This window comes from Apostichopus japonicus, chromosome 11 (genome assembly GCF_037975245.1).
Source record: "Apostichopus japonicus isolate 1M-3 chromosome 11, ASM3797524v1, whole genome shotgun sequence".
NCBI lineage: Eukaryota > Metazoa > Echinodermata > Holothuroidea > Aspidochirotida > Stichopodidae > Apostichopus > Apostichopus japonicus.
In genome coordinates, this window is record NC_092571.1 from 27,937,110 (window position 1) to 27,950,459 (window position 13,350).

A 13,350-nucleotide genomic window follows, 5' to 3' on the forward strand; every position below is an offset into this window, starting at 1 on the left:
CACTTCTCGGGCTTGAAATGACCAACCAGATGTACACTTTTTGGCTGAGAACCAAGTATTTCCTAAAGTTTTTTTCCATCCATAACCTTTTTGAAGATTGTCAACCCGGCACACATCATGTTCGACCTGATCGCATATCCTGTGGGTCTTTGCTTTTGTAGGTGATTCTACGTCGCGGCCCTCAATACCCGTCAGCCCCACTTTTGAAGGTTTTAAGCCCCATATTTGTTCAGAATTTGAAAATTCACATTTCTCGTGAATAAACTCACTTCAAAACATACCCATAATGTTGTACAAAATTTCATCTATGGACAACCAATATAGAAAAACTTCCTTGAACCCCTAACAGACCGGTCAAAATTGCATGAGTAGAGGGAAGTGTGATGCAGAATGTTGGTCAGAAATTTTCAAAAATTCAGACACAGTTAATTTATTGGTGTAGAAATATTAAAACCTCTTATAACGGCTATTATAAAACTTGGTTGAAGGAAATGAAAAAATAGCAGATATATCCGAAACCGAACACTACACACATAGGCGTAGGAGGGGCGGCGGCAGTGGCGGAGCTAGGGGTATTGGTCAGGAGGGGCGAGAATGGTCTGTAGGGACGCTTTCGACACTATCTAAGCGGAGCGCCACCACTGGTTGGCGCGTAGCGTACAGAAAATTTTTGAGTAAAGATACTCCCTAGATCGCCGGAAATGACCCTTTCCGGGCCTGGCTACTTTGCATATAAACGAAGAATAAGGTGTCATCGCCAAATTACACCAACAAAATGTGACAAATGTCAATAAGTAGATGAGAGCGCAATAAAAAAGTCAATAATCTTGAATAAGTAAAACGTGGTAAAGAGCTGAAAAAGGCTCCAGCAGTCCATTTGAGTCCGTCGGGGGGGGGGGGATCCGCCCCCATGACCGTATGGACGCTCCGCCACTGCGCGGCGGGGGTGCAGCCCCTAATTCGCCATTACTAATGTAAAAGAGAATTTTGACATAATTGGACCTCCATGCTTTTTATACATCTACATGAGACATGTCGTTGTTTACATTAGCATCCCGCGGTATACTGCGCAATTTGAACGGACCGTACGGTACATGATGGCATGCGATGTAATAACCGATGCTTGCTTATATGATATTGACATTAACACGTTGAACGCGCGGTCCGCGCGCGAAAATTTTTGGTTATTTTTTCAGGCAAGTCGGACAGTTTTGAGGCTTTTCATCCTCGAACGCCATTTTCATGCTCACTGATATGATGTGATATCTGCTGTTTGCGTTACAAATTCGAACAGGCGCGTAGCGAGGAATTTGCCAAGGGTGGGGCGAAGCCTGTAGGCAAACTATCTAAGCGTAGAGCCACCATAGGTTGGCGCGAAGCGTACAAGAAAATTTTGGCCGCAAATGCCTCCCAGATCGCTGGAAATGGCACTACCCATGCAGGACCATTTGTTAGCGCGAAGCGTACAAGCAAATTTTGGCCGAAAATCTCTCCCAGATCGCTGGAAATGACACTTCCCAGGCCTTGTAAGTTGCATCTAAGCACTTTCTATTTTGAAATTACTTAGCGATATCATTTAAAAAAATGCTGAATGGGGGGGGGGGGGCGGGCGGTCGTCCCCATGGTTTCATAGCACAATTCTACACACGCGTTATGATAGACCATATACTGTATAGTATATATATAGATCATTAGTGAGAGAGGAAAATGGAAACGTCAAAAAATGGAGTTGTCGGTGTAAGGGGTAGGGTGAGTCACACTTTTACGAAATCATTGATCCGTCACTGACTACCCTTCAGCGCTGTAATGATGTCACTGTTCCTCTCTCTCTTCGAGTTTTTCTTTTACTCCCTCCTTTTCTCCTTTTTCTCTCTTTCTTCTTTTTCTTTTCCCTTCCTTCCTCTCCTCCTCCTCTTTTTTCCCCTCTTTTTTCCTTTTTTCTTCCCTTTTTTTTCTCTCCTCTTTTTCTTACCCGGGGGGCGCGCGCCCCCAACGCCCCCCCTGGATACGCACCTGGTCAGTGTCAGTCAGACACCCAATCTTTCGCGACTGCACTTTTGTTCCGAACTTTTTTCGGTAGGCCTACATTTTGTACCACTGGCCCTCACTTCACAAACTGATTAATCACTCTGGTTAAGCGAGTAAGCAACTGAGTATAAGTTATCTGCTTGATAGGCTACATAGACTACTAACTACAAAAGCTATGTTAATGTAACAAAAGGGGAAAACTTTTTTTTTCAACAAATTATATTCGGCGACATAGTGAATTACCAAAAATACAGTGCTTTTTCCTAACGCGCTTAATATTATTTTCTTGGGGAGGGGGGGGGGTGGGGCTATTTATCACTCACACTGAGCATTTGGAATGAAGTGAACAATTAAACATTTTGCAGAAAAATGTTGAGTTGACGAGATAAGTTGTCAATTAAACATTTTTCGGAAAATTATTCAATTGCTTAGTTAAAGCAACTGAGCAATCCAACATTTTTATGTTTTTTGATAAGATTTTATCTTGTTATCTAAACAGTTTACTGAAAAATTTCACCTTATGTGGCAAACTTTTTCTTACGTTGATGGCATTTTTAAGCTTCCGTATATTAGCATTGAGTGTTTTAATTGTATACGTTGTACAGTTTTTTTTTAGAGTATTCACAAGCCTACAAAGTTTTGTATGATGGAGTATAAAGATCGCGAGATACAATTTCTCAATGTGACAAAGAAAACGTGGTAAATATGACTGATTAAAGGTCAAATTTGACCGAAAAATTTAAGTCACTCACAAATAACAAGAATATATGGAAATTAGAGTGCGACAGTCGGAAAAATTAGAGTGTGACAGTTGGAAATTCCGACTGTCGCACTCAACTTTTCCAACTATTGTCAGTTTTACCAAGATTGGGGGGGGGGGTGAGACACCCCCACACCCCCTCTAGCGACGTCCCTGTTTGTGATGAGTTGCTATTGAAGTCAGGGCAGTTGAGCGTGCAATAAGGAGATCTGAAAACTTCAAAGCGAGGTGACCGAGTGTAGCGAGGTGACCGAGGGAGCCGAGACTTGCGGCGGGAGCCGAGAGTTGCGGCTTATAGAGAGAAACTTCGACTGTAATGAAATGTCATAGAAACGAAAGAATAATGTCCCATACGTTCGTTTATGATGGTCATATGATGGCACAGCATTTTCACGGGGTTAAATTAAGCAATTAAATGGGAGAAATCATATTTCTTATTTCCTTGTTTATTGCAGTACTATTTTTGAATTGAAATAATAAGGGCGCTGCCGGAATACGCCTGCCAGAGTCGTATATGTATACGACTCTGGCGCCTGCCTCCTGGCTAGTAGAACCAATTTGAGTGTCATGAAATGTCATGAAAACGAACGAATAATGTTCCTTACATTCATTTATGATGGCCATTTGATGACACAACAGATGAAAAAACAGATGAAAAACGTGGTGAAATTAAGCAATTAATGGGATCATTTATTTTTCTTTTGCATTTATACGATGTGGGCGCTGCTGGAATACCCCCTTCCTCAAAAGTAAAGTACCACAAATTTCAAAATGTTAATAGTTTTTTACATAAAATGAATGTGCGGCTGAGTTTATATCTGCATTTTGTCTAATAGAATTTCCTTCGAATTATTATATGGTGTAGCAATACACTTCCTATATACCCTCATCTAATGGTTGGAGTGATATCTGCATTTTGCCTCATAGAATATTCTTCGAATTAATATATGTTATGGCACGATTACAGTCCACGAGACCGAAGGTCCGTGAGACCGAAGGTCCGCGAGACCGAAATTAAAAAGGTCCGCGAGACCGAAGGTCCGCGAGACCGAAATGAAAAAACGGTCCGCGAGACCGAAATTACAAAAAGGTCCGCGAGACCGAAATTAAAAAGGTCTGCGAGACCGAAGGTCCGCGAGACCGAAATGAAAAAATGGTCCGCGAGACCGAAATTACAATAAGGTCCGCGATACCGAAATTAAAAAAAGGTCCGCGAGACCGAAATGAAAGAAAGGTCCGCGAGACCGAAATTAAAAAAAGGTCCGCGAGAGTGGGTGTGTGTTTGTGGTACAAAATGTACAAATATTCGTATACTAAGTTAAATTATTTTAAAATTAATTATGAGGAAATTGTGTCAACTGTTACGGCTAGAGGTTAAAAGTTGACCCCTAATTAACTTCGGTCTCGCGGAACTTCGGTCTCGCGGACCTTTTTTTAATTTCGGTCTCGCGGACCTTTTTTAATTTCCGTCTCGCGGACCTTTTTCCAATTTCGGTCTCGCGGACCTTTTTTCAATTTCGGTCTCGCGGACCTTTTTTTCAATTTCGGTCTCGCGGACTTTTTTTCAATTTCGGTCTCGCGGACCTTTTTTCAATTTCGGCCTCGCAGACCTTTTTTCAATTTCGGTCTCGCGGACCTTTTTGTAATTTCGGTCTCGCGGACCTTCGGTCTCGCGGTCCTTCGGTCTCGCGGAATTCCCCCTATGGCACTACCCTTCCTCATAATGTCAACTTATGGGGCAAAGTCCTTCATATATTGATGGCACTTTTAAGCTTCCGTACTTAAGTGTCTAATCACGTTTAATAAGGATTTATGGCATATTGTCTTTTGCAGGTGACAAAGGCAACCTTTGAAGTCATAAAGGGAACGATTTACACTTTCTCAAATGTAAATCAACAGTGCGGACATACCCTTATACCGTGTACACGTGCACACAATTATGTTCATTAAAGCACCGTAAACTCGCAGCTGTCGAAAATAAGGCGAAAATACACGTTAAGCACCGTATGCTAACTTCAATTTGGTGTAATTACGTTCATTCAACTTTGTTGCATAAAGTATAATAGCGAGTAATTCCCCAGTTGCGCTTCACTGACGAACGGACAGTTGTGATAAAACTTTTGGCAAGGACTTTCGTCAATGCGTACTGCAGCGTACGATCCTTGAACAGTATTACTCACTGCGCCCGTGCCGTATTTACAAAAGGTCCGTCTGTGTAGATTTTAATATGGACACTGTACACCGTCTAGAATAGCGCGACACAATAACACAGAATTTACCTGGATTTAAGTTGTAAACAACGAGTGTGGATTTCTTATGGTGTAATTTATCATCGAGAGGGCCAAACTATGCATGTAACTACGCCGTCATTGCGTTCCTCTGTTTTTATTGGTTTAATTACCTGTATTCTTGTCATGTTGTACCTAACGTTCAGTAACTTGACTTCTAAAACTTCTATTGCACAGAACCGTGAGCGTGAATCCTCGCCTAACAGATATTTCGGTAAGATTTCATGTTTATTATTATATGTAGGCCCTATATATATATACTGTATCATACATGGTAAGCGTGTATCGTTTGCAACCCAACAAACAAAGAGAACACAGTGATGCATCGTTTACTACCCTTTGTACCACAGTAAAAACTGGATCATGTGGAAAAATGTGCCACCACGATTAACGTAAGATCTGAGAATATGTGTAATCCCAACAAAAGCATTAAGTATTGTTTAGAACTTGGTCGCCAGCGACTGGTGAGAGCCTATGGAAAATGAGAGCAGAAGATCTTGCTTGGCCACCGACGTCAAGATTGCAAGGTAAATGTTCCACTTTCTTGAAATCGTTAGGAGCATATAGGGTCACTATAATTTAGAAACTTCAAAGTAGTTTATACACATGTTTATGGCATGTGTATAAACTGTATACTACTGTCGCAATTTCTAGAGGGGCCAAGTAGGTCTCAAACAGAAGACACAATAAGCCAGGGCATATAGGCTATCACTATACGCCTAGTACAGTTTGCCTAGGCTTTTAGCCATTTGCTTACATACTGTAGCCTGTAGGGTCTAGTTAAGGCAACAGCCAATTCTTCAAAAGACCCAGAACCTAGGCTACTGTAGGCCTCAAAAGGATGTCTCAAGTATGAACTATGATGTGCTGTATATGGACCATGATTGAGGGCTAGGCCTTGGGTCTGCTGTGTATACAGTTACAGTAGTCTAGCCTAGTTCCCAATCTAATTAGGCCTAGGCTAGGCAACAGTATAGTATACTTTTGCCTAAACTATGCCTACTGAGTACTGGCACTGACAAGATAGATAAAAATTATCCCTAGCCGAGTGATATTGTTGAATTAATGTGTAGTTTCATCAAAAAGTCAGGCCTAGCACTTGGTCAAGAAGCCTAGCTACATCAACCTAATCAGGGACACATACTGCCAGTAGATATTGGTACATGTAAAAGTATACTGCTTTTGACAGCGATTGAATGCTTTTAAAATTGTCACAGCTTGAATATTTCATACTGTTTTATTTGCAAAAGTAATAAAACTTTTGTATATTTACAACTGTAAGTACTCATTAATTTATAATAGGTTCGTCCTCCCACTGAATTATAAGACTGAGGTGAACAACAAATCATGATGTATTTTGTTGTCAACATTTATACTGTTCATTTGCCCATTTCGACTGCGGACATACTGTCTAGATGGCTCTACGCTACTGTATGTACAACACAAGTATCATGTTGCCTTGCAATTCATCAATCTTACTGGATGTAATTATATTGCCAAAAGATTTATTTTTATTTTCAGATAATGGTACCGTATAATTTCATGTGGTTACTGACATGATGCAACATTGAGCAACTCATCTTCTTTCAGTACTACCTGTACCTGTGCCAGGTGTCAAAAGAGAACAGAATTTAACTCCTGTAACTGGGAATGAAGATGTATCAGACTACTGGCATTCTGTACACTCATGGTAGGAGAGTCTGTTAATAGTGAATGGTGATAGACGTGGCTCTCAACCACTGCTCTTTATTACCAAAACCTGACATAGGGAAGCATTGGCAATGCAGGAATAAGATGTATGTATGTTTTTTAGATCCTCCTGCAAGGAGGAACTCGCGAAGAAGCCTTATTGGCTTATCAAAGCCGCAAGCTGACCGAAGTCAGTCTCTTACATTCATATTTAACGTCCATGATTATGAATTGTCAACAACTCTGTAACTGGACGACATGTATTAATCTTGGAGTGACTCGAACCGGAGACCTTATGATTGGAAGGCACTGGCCTTAACCAACGAGATAGCACTAACACACCGGGCTAACACTCCAAGTTGGTCTACTACAGAAATGTCTTGATGATAAAACTTCAGAAATACTGATTCATGCTTTTGTGACCTCCTGCTAAACTTCCTCAAAATTTTGTTTACTTTATGGCCAGTCAGAATTAATAAAAAGCTTCAGAAAATTCAAAACTCAAGCATTGTGACAAGGAAAAGGGGAAGTTGCCATACAACTGCACTCTTAAAGGAACCTCACAGGCTTCCTGTTAGTGATCGAATTAAGTTTAAAATAAGTACTACTACTCACTTTCTGCGCTCATCAGGGGCGTAGCGAAGGGGTTTTTGTTGGGGGGTGTGGAGAATTTGATTTGCCGACAGATCTGGGAGTGGTGACTGAAATGGGGGAGGGGTCTAAGGGGAGGGGGTGTCCCCCTCCCCCTTTGGAAAATTTTTAGTTTTGAAACGTCCTTAGATGCAATCTGGTGTATATTTTAAGTCAAATTTGATTTGCTGATGGATCTGGAAGTGGTGACTGAAATGGGGGAGGGGTCTAAGGGTAGGGGGTCTACCCCTCCCCTTTGGAAAAATTAGTTTGAACGTCCTTAGATGCAATCTGGTGCATATTTTAAGTCAAATTTGGCACAGAAGAAGCTCCCGTTCTCCTTTTTCTATTCAGCTTTCCTTCTTTCTTCCCCTTCCGCTCTCTTCACCTTTTCTCCTTTTGCCGACAGACCCAAAATTTGCCGACAGCGACCAAATTATTGGGGGGGTGTGACACCCCCCCGCTCGCTACGCCCCTGGCGCTCATCATTTGGAACAGCTAGTATATACAGTATCGCTCAACTACTCTCTCCCTATGCTCCTGCCAATTGCCTTGCCTCATGCCCCAACCCCCCCCCCCCCGCATCAGGGACTGTAGACCTTTGACACCCTTTTTCTTCACTTGTATTGATTGCTTTTGACTTGTTTTGTTAAAGATGCTACAGTATGTCGTCTCATTGGAATCTGACAATATTGCATGCTGGATGTTGCGTGACGTCACAGCTTGCCTTTCTGAACTGGGATCGAGAGCTGAGTTGTAGTGGCCCTCCTATAATTAATATGCGTAACGCGCGAAGAGGCCTACTGTACCGTATGTGATGTAGCCGTTGTACGACATAGTCCATACATATGTACTCAGTATTGCACACTTGAGAACACATTGTAAACTTATCGTTTAGTCTTACCAATCGACTCCCAAGTGAACTTCAGGAAAGGGAACGCAGTGACGTCACACAAAATCTGGCATACAAAATTGTTGGATTTCGCTGAGAGGACATAACATCTTTAAGCACCCAGAGCAACTACTTCCTGTTTCTGATTTGGCACTTTATAAAACCATTGTATTATTATCATCATTATTGAGTTGATCAATGCAGAGTTGATGAACCAATAAGGAAGTAAGAGTGTTCCACGTTTATTTTACATGTTTCTTTGACATTCTGCCAATGAAGTATACGTACTAAGGCACATAGGAAATAATAAGGTAGATATGGAATTAATGTGCACGTGCCTTAACAAAACATGACGGTCTGTTTGGTTGAAGATTATTTTGTGTGTGATTGTGTATATGTACCTGAGCTTTAATAGAGTGTTTTTGCAGTTACTGTAAGTGTGTGTGATATCACGATGAACCCATATTGAACCCCTATTGATTTCCATTTAAAATTGAAATGATTGTTTCAGTCAGTCAGCAAGATCCTGACTGACAGTGACTGACATATATACTGTATGTATATGAATCCAGAACAGTGAAAAAACTGTCAGTGTCCACCGGGATTCGAGGCCTCCAGGTTTATGTGGGGAAACCTTAACCACTAGGCTATGGACGCTGATTGTACGTCCAGAGGTTCGAAACCGGTAAGGAAGTTTGTAATTCCACTGTAGGCACCGGCCACCCTGTATCAAACAATGCTACAGTAGTTCTGTTTTGGTGACATATTTTGCCTTATTCAAGATATCAAACATGTGCTAACTAACTTGAATTCAATTGTGATTCCTAACGCCTAAAGAGATACTTTGTACAGACTCTTGTTAAATGAAAATGGATATAAACGACAAAGGCAAATGAATATAATTGAAGTTGTAGTGAGTTGGAAATCCAGATTCCAGAACAGTGAAAAAACTTCCAGCCTCCACCAGGATTCGAACCCGGGCCTCCCGCTATGTATATATTGTGTATATGACATATAATACATATCTATACATTATGGAGAGGAAGTGTTTCTTGTATGGTTGAAACAGACTTCTGTGTATCATGTTTGGTTTGTCCAAATTTATACCACTATTAAACTGTTACAGTAATGTATTAAAAGAAAACTGTCATTACTATCTCAATATGTGAACTGGACTGAACAATTTCAGCAATCATGAATCAGATACTTGTAGATGTTGCTTCTTCTGAAATAAATGAATTGATATTTCTGGTGGGCATGTTTCACCTTAATGATAAGGATAACATCCCTAATGTAACATTTATGTATTTTCCTACTATTGATGTGTTTTGAGAAACTTTTGACGTTAGAGGTTTAAGATTGAGGGTCTTTTACTAAGGACAACTGTATTACACTGGACCTTCATGTATTATGTTTAGACATGTTATTCATAGCTTGAGAAATATAAAATACATGAAATGCATCTTCAGCTGGCACGAGCTGACTGAAATGCATATGAATGTACAGATTATACATTTCCTATGTTGTACTTATTCATAAAATAATGTCATATATATGTTAGTGTTCAGAAGTAGAACTGTGCGAAGGGCCACATGTGAACTCCTCATTAGGTCCCAAACTTTGGTGCAGGTAACACTGAGAATATTGCAAATCCAATAGTGGATTGGAGTTTGGTAATATCACATCTATTATGTAGCTACTACCTACCCATCTTATATCCCTCATTGGTAATATGTAGTGGTTCGAAGGATATTTGTGGGTTTAGCAAAATAACTCCCGAGAATGCCATGTGTGCATCTCATATGATAATGTGTCCTAAACACATAAAGCTTCACAATGTGTTGGTTTTGTTAATTTCTACTACATTTATCTATTTGGAATTTATATTTTAAGCTCAGACAAGTAGCATTCTTGGAAAAGCCTCATACTTGTGCATCTAGCCCAGGCTCTGAACAAAGACCGATACGCTGTGTGCACATTGTAACATACTGTACTGTATATGCCCATATTAAACATGGGATGGGCTAAATTTACTTCTCAATAATGAAGAAAATGTTGTTTATTTCTACTAGTTGGATCGTGTATGTAGGAAATGTTCATTTTGGGCTCAGACAAAGCCCTTTCTTTGGAATTCCCCATGTGAATCTCATATGCTAGGACCTTGAACACGTAGGTATGGACACATACACATTGTAGAATAAATGCCAATATTAAACAGGTGAGATATGGCCTATTTTTGCTGCTCAGCAATGAAGAAAATGTTGTGTATTTCTACTAGTTAGACTAGTTTGTGTTGTATAATAAATAATATTATTAGGCTCAGTCAATGATTTTTGTTTGGAATGCCCCATGTGAATCTCTATATATGCTAGAACCCTGAACACACAGGTACACAATATACACATTGTAGCACATATGACAATATTAATCAGCAGGTGAGATATGGGCTAATTTTACTCCTCAATAATGAAAAAAACATTGTTTATTTCTGCTAGTTATACCTGTTTATGTTGGAAATTAAACAACAGGTGAGATATGGTCAGTTTTGCTTCCCAAAAATGGAGAAAACATTTCTACTAGTTAGGCTTGTTTATTTAGAAATGATATTTTTGGACTCAGACAATGTCTTTCCTTTGGAATGCCCCATGAGAATCTAATATGATATAGTACCCTGAACACATCGGTACACCATATACACATTGTAGCATAAATGCCAATATATTACAGGTGAGATATGGGCTAGTTTTACTTCTCAATAATTAAGAAACCATTGTTTACTTCTACTAGTTAGACTACAGTAGTTTATGTTGTAAATAATATTATTAGGCTCAGACAATGAACTTTGTTTGGAATGCCCCATGTGAATCTCATATGCTAGAACCTTGAACACACAGGTACTGTACACCATATACACACTGTAGCACATACAGTATGCCGATATTAAACAGCAGGTGAGATATGGGCTAATTGTACTTCTTAATAATGAAGAAAACATTGTTTATTTCTACTAGTTAGACCTGTTTATGTTGGAAATGATATTATTGGGCTCAGACAATGAACTCTATTGGAATGCCCCATGTGAATCACATATATGCTAGAACCCTGAACACACAGGTACACCATATACACACTAGCATTTATGTCAATATTAAACAACTGGTGAGATATGGGCAGTTTTGCTTCTCAAAAATGAAGAAAACATTTCTACTAGTTAGGCTTGTTTATTTTTGAAATGATATTTTTGGACTCAGGCAATGTCTGTCCTTTGGAAAGCCCCATGTGAATCTTATATGATATAGTATAACCCTGAACACACAGGTACAACATATATACATTGTAGCATACAGTATACAGTACATGTCAATATTACACAGGTGAGATATGGTCTAGCCCGCTAGGTTTGCTTCTAAATAATCAAGAAAAAATTGTTGTTTCTAGTTAGAACTGTTTATGTTGGAAATGATTATTTTGGTCTCAGACAATGAACTTTAGGAATCTCATAGAACCCTGAACATGCACGAACAGCATTTACAGTGTTAGCATGTGCCAATCTTAAAAAGGTGAGATATGGGCTAGCTTTACTTCTCAAAAATGAAGTAACATTTCTATTGGTTAGCCCGGTTTATGTTGGAAATTGTATTATTGGGCTCAGACAATGATTTTTGTATGGAACACCCCAATTGAATCCCATATACACATTGTAGCATATATACAGTATATGCCAATATTACACAGGTGAAATATGGGTTTGGTTTGCCTCTCAATAATGTAGAAATCATTATTTCAACTAGTTGGACTTTTTATGTTAGAAATGATATTTCTTAGCTCACAGAGAGCCTTTCTTTGGAATGCCCTGTGTGAATCTCATATGCTAGGACCCTGAACACACAGCTAAAATATATTTACTGTAATGTACACATTGTAACATATATGACATGATTAAACAGATGAGAAACGAGCTTGGTTTGTTCCTCATAAAGAAGTAAACATTGTTTGTGTAGACGTGTTTATGTTAGAAATGATATTTTGGTGCTCAGTGAACTTTGTGAGGAATGCCCCATGTGAATGTCATACTGTATATGCTGGGACCCTGAACACACAGGTACAGTATGGCATGGACATATTGCAGTGTATAAATCCAAATTTTCTCCTTATCCGAAACCTTTCATTTACTTACTGAGAATATCTCAAATTTGACATAAATTTCGAAAGAATTTTCATATCAAAAAGTAAGACAAACAAATGTAAATATTTCATATTTTTTACTGACACCTAATGTCTCCATATTAGTTATGAATCCTTTCCTTAACATATTAATACACAATATTTCTGCAATGTAAACATTTTCATCACAATATCATCTAAACCGGTTCTGGCAGCATACAACCTATATATATATTGATATTTATTTACACACATACCTGAGGACAGTTTTTCATAGTCACAACATAGAGTAAATAAGAAGCCATTTTTGCTTGTAAATATATTATTTCATTTAGACATACCTCTGGTTTGCAAGTTGGAACGAGATTTCCCTCTTCCTTACTACTTTGCAGCCCTGCAGCATGCATGTCAGTCTACAGCCATGACCACTATGTGTTAGACGTTTTTGGGTAGCCTACATTAAATGTTTTCCATGTGTTATTAATGATGATTAATAATTAGTTAATCCTTCAATTAGTTGAATAATTAGTTAATCCTTCAATGATGTTGCCTCAACACAGAATACACTGTAATTTTGAGTGATGACAACAACACTATTTTGAAGAGAAACTCTTTCAGGGTTAAAGATGAAAGTGCACATTTTCAAAGCGACATTTTCTTCTCTAATTTTTCAGATGTATTCCGTGGTAAAACCGTGGTAAAAGAACGCATTACTTCCCCATTGGCAGATAGTGAACGAACGCTTGAAGGTCTTATCCCAAGATTGGAGTCACCGGTCATTCTGAGTGTGACAAATGCCGGATACCTGAATCTAACTGAAAACATGATTTCAAGTGCCACAAGATTAAAACTTAAATATGATTTTATACTCGTTTGTGAAGACGATATTGCCTTTGATT